Raw genomic sequence first — 7,696 nt, 5'->3', positions numbered from 1 at the left:
GTTGTCCATAGCGACCCAATTCCCCCTCTCCCCCCTCACTTACCTGCTGGAGCTGCTCTGCAGGCTGCCTGGGGCCACATGCATGTTTATTCATGTGGCGCCCCCTGTCTTTCCTCCTTCCTCCTGCTCACTTCCAGCTCCCTGCAGGCTGGAACTCTCTCCAACTGCAGGGAGCTTATTGCAAAATGGCAAAATCTATGGGTTTCTCTGGTAAAATGAGAAATCCACATTTGCCTCTGGTAAAAGGCAAAATCCATGGTTTACTCTGTTTTTCTGAGGGAAACGGAAAACCCAGATCCCTGATCATCACAGAGCTTCAGCCAAAGATCTTGAGCGCACTTCCTAGCCTCCTTTTGCATTTCTTTTTAAGCCTTTCTCAAATTTTGGGGAGTTACAGTGTTGAGAAATTTTTGTAAATGGTTAGCGCTGTCCTTTTGTTCTCAACCAGTGGCAGAAGAGTTTCAGAGTTCTCTTCAAACCAGTGTGCATTTTTCTTGCACTTACTGCCAAACTCAGTGGCTAAGTTGTTAGGTAAGCTTGCTTTCACAACCTCTTCTTTGAATAGTCTGCATCTTTCTACATCTTTAGTTTGGCTGATGTAAATCTGAGGATGACTCATAGTTTTGCTACGGTGGATCTTTTTGCCATTGATTTTGACTTTGCAGCAAACTAAGGCATAGTCAGTGTCATAGTCAGCACTGTGATAAGACCTTGTGCGCAGGATTTATTTCAGATGGTTTTGCCTGATCACTACTAGATCTAATTGGTGCCATTGTCCTGATCGTGGATGCTTCCATGATATCTGCCTTATGATTTTCCCAGCAAAATAAGTGTGGGTAATGCATAGGTTTTGACTTGCAAAGAGTTCTAGCATTGCACAGAGTTCTAGCATTGGCCATTTTCGTTCATGTTACCAATTCTGTTTGCCCAGAATACCAGGCCAGTTCTCAAAACTATATCTAATTCTTTCATTGAAGTCTCTGAGTATTATAATGGTCTCATATCTGTGAGTTTTTTTAATCTCTTCCTCAAGTTGTTGGTAGAAAATGTTCTTGTCTTTATCACTAGCTTGCAGGGTAGGTGCCTAGCCATTAAACGTCATAAAGCCTTTCTGTGTTTTGTACTCTGAGTGCCATGGGTCGAATAGATACAGCAATGGGGCTTTCACAGGAAAACAGTAAGCTGTTTCTAATAGCAACACCTACTCCCAACTCTCTCCTTCCCCTGCTCTCTTCCTGTGCCAGAATACGGCATAAACATTCTCCTGGATAGAACCTGTATCTGAAAGCCAAGTTTCTAATAATGCAGCAACGACAGTTCCAAGTATAGCCAATTCTTAGTTTAGTATTCCTGTTTCCATAAATCAGAGTCCAAATCAAATCCAAGAGTCAGAGTCCAAACATTCCAACATGAGAGTCACTTTATTTCATTTTGGGCAGGACAGATTGGGTTGGAACATGGTTTTTTTGGTCCCTGCAAGAGAGGCAAGTAGGCCATTCCTGAATAGGGCTGCTTGGATGCCTTGGCAGTTGTCTTAGGTTCATTATCCCCCTTACAGAGTCCTGCAACTGTCACACAAAGGTCTTCAACATGTACACCTAGGCAAGAGTATGGAGGACTGGAGGCTGCCTTAGACCTACAAACACCCATTTAGACCTCTGAGACAGAGTTCAAAGGCCCCAGGGGAGGAGTACAGTCAGTGAATGTAGCTTCTGCCAGAGAGCAACAGTTTAGAGTTGCTGCTGACTCCCTAATGCTTCAGCAAGGGTGGGTTTCTATCACGGTGATGTCCCTTAGCCTTACTCCAATCAAAGAATACCACAAGGCAGTGGGAGCTAGGGTTTTGGGGAATCCTATACTCACCTTAATCTGGGGTTGCAACATTGTGGTATTTTATAGGAGCTACCCCCATGGGTAACCCTACTTTGTTGCCACCAAGCTCTCCAGTCAGATGTAGTTTACAGTCATACCCAGGACCATAAACCTAGGTAAAGAGTAGTTAAATGACCATAAGCCAAGGGAGAAAAAAATGTTGTGGGGCTGAGCGCACAAACACATGCGTGCACACCCCTCAGCAGGTAAGTCTGTGGGGGAACGGGGGGTGGGTCTGGGGGAGGCACTGCCCAGCTGGGGCGGGTATGAGACAGAGCCACAGCTCACCTGGGGGGTGGTGCCCACTGCTGCACACACCCTGGGAGGGCATGGGGAGTATGTGCTTCCGGATCTGCAAAAGGCAGGGCAGGCTGCTGCTGGAGGCAGGGACTGTGCTAGGCTCTTCCCAGCAGGGTCTGGGTTGCACTGTGCTTGGGGCAGGTGCTGGTGGCACTGGGGGAGCGGTTGGGGGGGCTAGAATGAATTTTGGAATGGCTGCAGCACCCCCTGCCATAGTCTCCCTCATAGTGCTGCTGCCACCTGCTGCAAGTGCTGCCCAGCTCAGCCCCACCTGCCAGGAAGAGCCTGGCACAGCCCTGACCCCAGCCTGCAGTGGCAGCCTGGCCTGCTCCACCCCACACAGATCTGGGGAGTTATGGCCCCTGGATGAACCACTCAAGGCTTAGTCCCCTGCTCCACCCTGGTTGTGCAGCGCCTCTCTGTCTCCTAACCCCAGCCCGATTCCCTCCTTCGCCACTGCATGCGTGCCCCTCCCCATTCCTGCTGCAGCTACCGGAACACTGCAGCCAGGCTGCCTTGCCACCCTACTGCTGCCCTGCATTTGGGAGGGCCAGGTCCCATTAGCCGCCCTTCCCATCACCTATCTGAAGGTATTACTATCAGTGAAACTATCTAAATGCTGGATTAGAACTTAGCTTTGTTCTCCTTTTCTATTCACTAGACAGTATTGCCTCTCTCCTGAAGCAATTTAGCAGTTTATTTGAGCTAAATGTAGCAGTTTATTTGAGCTAAATGAGGAAAATAAGTATGCCTTGTTTTAAAAGCATCAACACTCACTTGGCAAATAAAACTGCATCATGCAGCTATGTGTGCTCATGCCTTTATTTATGTTCCTTGTGCAGATGCTTTGCTGTAAATTCCCCAGAAGACTAATCTTTCTGGTGCTGATCTGGCCCTATAGCATGGTAGTAAGTTGCTGAAGATGCCCAATTGAGAAAATAACACTTTTGAAGTCTGAAATGAAACTAATGGAACTCTAGGAAATAAAGGTGCATTAATATATTGGTCCATATCGGATTGGCACCCATAAAAGGAAAATTGACATTACCAGCAATCAGCTTTTTTTGACCAGTGTAGCTGTTAATGTCATCGATAAATGCCGTGTTCATCTGCGCAGCCACAACATGCCTGGCTGCATTCCTCACCGCATGCACCTTGGAGAGCAGCATCTGGCCAGTAAGTCTGTGGGGGGGAGGGGGCAGGAGTGGGCATATCGAGGCACCCCTGGTGAGGGAGGAAGTGGGACAGGGACAGGGCAGGCATTGCCCAGCCAAGGCGGGGCATGGGGCAGAGTCCTGGGTGGCTGTCCCAGAGCAGGGAGAGGGGGTGGCTCCCCACTGCTGCGCACATCTCTGGTGGAGGGACGGGGGGCACGTGCACCCCAGATCTATGTGTGGGGCAAGGGTGGGCTGCCTGCTGCAGGTTCAGGGCTGGGGGATCTTTCCAGTGGGGGTGCTGGGCTGGGGCTGCATTCAGGGCAGGTGGCAGCAAGGCTGGGAAGGGGGCTACAGTAAATTTGGAGGTGGCTGTAGCCCACCCCACAGCCCCCCCTCCCAGCATCAGTGCACTAAGAAGCTATGTGTATGCATGTTTTTATATAAAGTATTTTAAATAAATGCCCTGTGCTTGCAGACGAACACTTAAAGCACATATTTTTAACTGTCATCAGTTCTGTATCCTGCTGTGATACTTTAAAAATTAATAAACAAATCTGGCCTCACTGTCTAATAGGCAAAATCTAACAGTTTGTTTCAGAGGACACTGCAAGATCATGAAAGTTAAAGAATATGGGCTCAACAGGGGAAATATCATTCTAACTCAGATAATGGGTAACCTATGCTGCAAAAGATGCAGGTTTGGATCTTATCTCTTTTAGTTTATCTAAGTGAATTAGAGATATTCTCATTGTTCATATGAATTTCTAATCCTGTCTTTGGTAGTGTAAGAGTGATGTTGTAGCCATGATGGTCCAGAAACTATGTGAGAGTTAAGGATTTCTTAAGGTGATATTTGTATTGGTCCAATAAAAGATATCACCCTAAGAAATCCTACCTTTAAAAAAAGAGAGAGAGACAGAGTTCCAAGTCTTGTGGAACTGAATTACACAGGTTTTATGCATTGGGTAAAAAAGCATATGTAGGCAAAGCACCAGATTGGAACTTGAGAGACCAGAGTCCTAGTTCTAGTTCTGTGACTGACATGCTGTGACCCGTGACAAACCACTTCTTTGTCTGCATTTCAGTTTCCCTGTCTGTAAAGTGGGAATAATCATACTGAACTCTTTTGTAATGTGCTTCAGACTCTGTGAATGATGAGAACTGCATAACAGCTAGGTATAATTATACTGCCTTTAAACTACATTGAGTATTCTACTCAGGATAGGAGAAACCTTGCCTCAGATCTTATTTGGAAGGTTTTGGAGAAAATTGGGCACTTTCCAATTGGTTCAAATAATTCACTGAATTGTTTTCCTTCCATTTTCTGCAGTTGGCAGTTTCAAGAATCAGAGCTCTGTTTCAAAACAGCATGATTTTTTAAAGTTTGGCCAAGAATTGGTTCAACGTCAAATGACGGCCAGGTTGTCTAGCATGGGAGAAGGGCATTTTTACACTGCTCCAGCCCTTGTGTCTAACCTGCAACTGATGGACCAGCAATGCAAAATCTCATCTTAGTTTTCTTCCAATCACTAATAACTTGTTTCATTTCAGTGAATATTCCATACATAGCAATGCTCTAATATCAAATTCTAAAGAAGCACATCAGAAGCAAACACTGCAGAGAGAAGAGGAGAGAGTTTGGTAGAGCATATCATATATGCACATGTGTAATATATTGCGTGGTGCTGTAAGTATCTTATCTGCTGGAGCCTGGCATGTTGTGAATTACTCTAGTCCATCCCAAATGAATCTGGACTCTCACACAGGATTTTCCAGCTTGCATCTTATTTTTTGCATTTTTTGCTTGCCCAGGTTGAAGTCATGAAGGTGAAGATATGGGGCTGTAATTCGAAGGATGTGTGAACTGTTATGTTTTAGCTATTGGTGATTGGCTGTTCTCTTTAATATCACCATTGAACATGAGGGACTGTAGAAGCCAAGAGCCTGTTAGATTTTTAAGAGCTTATGCTTCAGCAATCTGTAACACCCTCTTTCTTTTGTCTTACCCCATCCCCTACCTGCCTTTCTGAATTTCAGACTGCACTAGTCATTTTTGCTTATTACTTTGACTGTGGGGAGGAGTGAAGAGGGGTATCTTGGAAGGAGAAGGGAAGTATCAATTGTGGCTGAAAGAGATACCCTATGAAATTTACTGCCCTACTTATGTAAATCTTGTATAGCCAAGATAAATTCAGTTCTCAGGAAGGGTGAGATTTGTGGTCTTCAGGAGTGACCCTGACAAACTTGTAGGGCAGCAAGGCAAAATATGGCCTTTTAAAAAATCAAAGTTGTATAAAAATAATCTCACTCTTTCTCCCTTGCCCCGATAGGTAAATGCCCTCCCAGATCTCTTTAGCTATTCAGATCTCTTTAGCAGATCTCCAGGCTACTACCTATCACACAAACAAACCTGATATTGCATTCCTTCTATGTAGTAACTTCATGGAATTTTGGTTTACAACAATTTCCTGTTGTAAATGAAACGTGTTATTCAGGACCAAATTTCTAAACTTAGTTGAATGTAAATCCACATGTTGCCTTAAAAGAAGTGGACTTATATGAATTTTTTTAGAGCTGAACAATCCCTGCTGCAACTAAAATCAGTAGGAGCTGCAGATACTCAGCATATCTGAACATCTGACCACTTTTGCTGAGGTGCCTAAATCTATATTTAGGAGCATGATCCTAGGCCTCCAGATTTTAAAAAATGTTACTATAGTATTAAAAAAATTAAGAAAAAAAGTAAGTACAACTTCAATCCCCCATTTGTTTTCATGAGAGGGCATAGAAACATTCCTGCAAGGCAACCATGTTTCAGGTTATTGTGTCCAAGCCAGTTCCTTTATTAGCAAGCCAATTAAGAAGTAGGGAGAAAGTATTTCCCAGTATTTCAAGATATTTTCTCTATCATTTTCAGGGTATCTTTTCCTTTGGGAGCACAGATGTATTCCTTCCATTTATTACAGTCTTCCAAAGGACAAGCTCTCCCACCAGTATCTTTTTCACTGGAAGCTGCTTTTATTCTCCCTGCTGTACTAGTTGCAGAGCTGGGCACATGTTGAATGAGAGAAGCTGGAAACTTGTCCTATAAAATCTACAGCAGTTGGGCTTTGTACTGCTATAATGCCTTCATCCCTTGTTTTGGCTCAGTAACAAAACCACAGAGACTGAACAATTATAGGGTTTCCCAGAAGCATTCGTTTTCCCTTTTTTGGACCTGTCACAAAACCCTAGCAAATTGCTAGTGTTCCCAAACCTCTGAAATGGTCCAGGCTTTTCAATATCACCCACATACAAAGAAGTAATATGGAAATGTCTCTTTTTCAGCAAGAACATTCTGTTGCTGCAAGACACTTTTCATTGAAATGCTTTAAAAGCCTTTCACATCTTCCAATTGTCCAAAATCTCTGGAGTGTAGCACTCTTGAAAGTCTTAGGTTTTCTTCAGCTTCTTTATATGGCTTAAATTCTTCAATTTTCAAACAAATTACATTCACCTGAAAATGAGTGTTTATTTCTTCTCCTGCCTGATATTCTATTCCAGACCCCTCAACTGAATGATGAATGAAAGTGCACCTTCTTTCAGTCAAGATGGGGGTCTTATAAGCGTCCATATTCTTTCTCCTGTGCATGCTGCCTGAAAATACTTTAAAGTAAATGGAATGCAGAGTTCTTTCCTTTGCCAGTAAAAAAAAAAAAAAAAAAAGTACTTAACCCTACAGCATCTCTTGGTTCCTTAAGATACTGAGAGCACATGGACCTGACGGCATCTCCTGCACAGGAGGCCAGAGTTTCCTGAAGAGCGGTGTGTTGGGGCTACACTAGCACCTTCTGCCTCCTTATACTACTAGATAAAAAGTAGAGCACCATAAACCTAACTTGGCTTCTTCATATTTCAAAGGCTGAGGACTCTGAAAAGCAGAAACTAGGAATGGGTAACACAATCCACATTAATGGCTGTATCTTAAAAAACCACAATTAGGGTAAACTAAAAGTTTCTTCTTTCAGCCTGTGTCCCACTGTGGGTGGTGGACAAGCAGTATCCTCTCTTGGGTAATGGGGGAAGAAGAGGCATTTCAGCTGAATTACTCTTATCAGAGACTGGTGCATTCCCAAACTTAACATTTGACTTGGCTGTTATGTCAGGTGCATAATATTTACCAAATACCTCCATCTGGCTGTCTTGCCAATCTCAGACACTGGTCCATTTCTATCCCCTGATGGATTGTTCCTTCACATTTGGAAAGAGGCTTGACAACTAATTGATAGCAGGTAAAAATATTCTTAACATGTTCTACAAAGAGGAATCTGGCATATTGACCACAAACAATGAGGAACAACATGTGAAATGGTTGATTTTCTTGGGGA

The sequence above is a fragment of the Crocodylus porosus genome, unplaced genomic scaffold, assembly GCF_001723895.1.
Source record: "Crocodylus porosus isolate Cpor-Errol unplaced genomic scaffold, CroPor_comp1, whole genome shotgun sequence".
NCBI lineage: Eukaryota > Metazoa > Chordata > Crocodylia > Crocodylidae > Crocodylus > Crocodylus porosus.
The sequence above is the reverse complement of the archived record's forward strand: the minus strand, read 5'-3'. Positions refer to the sequence as shown.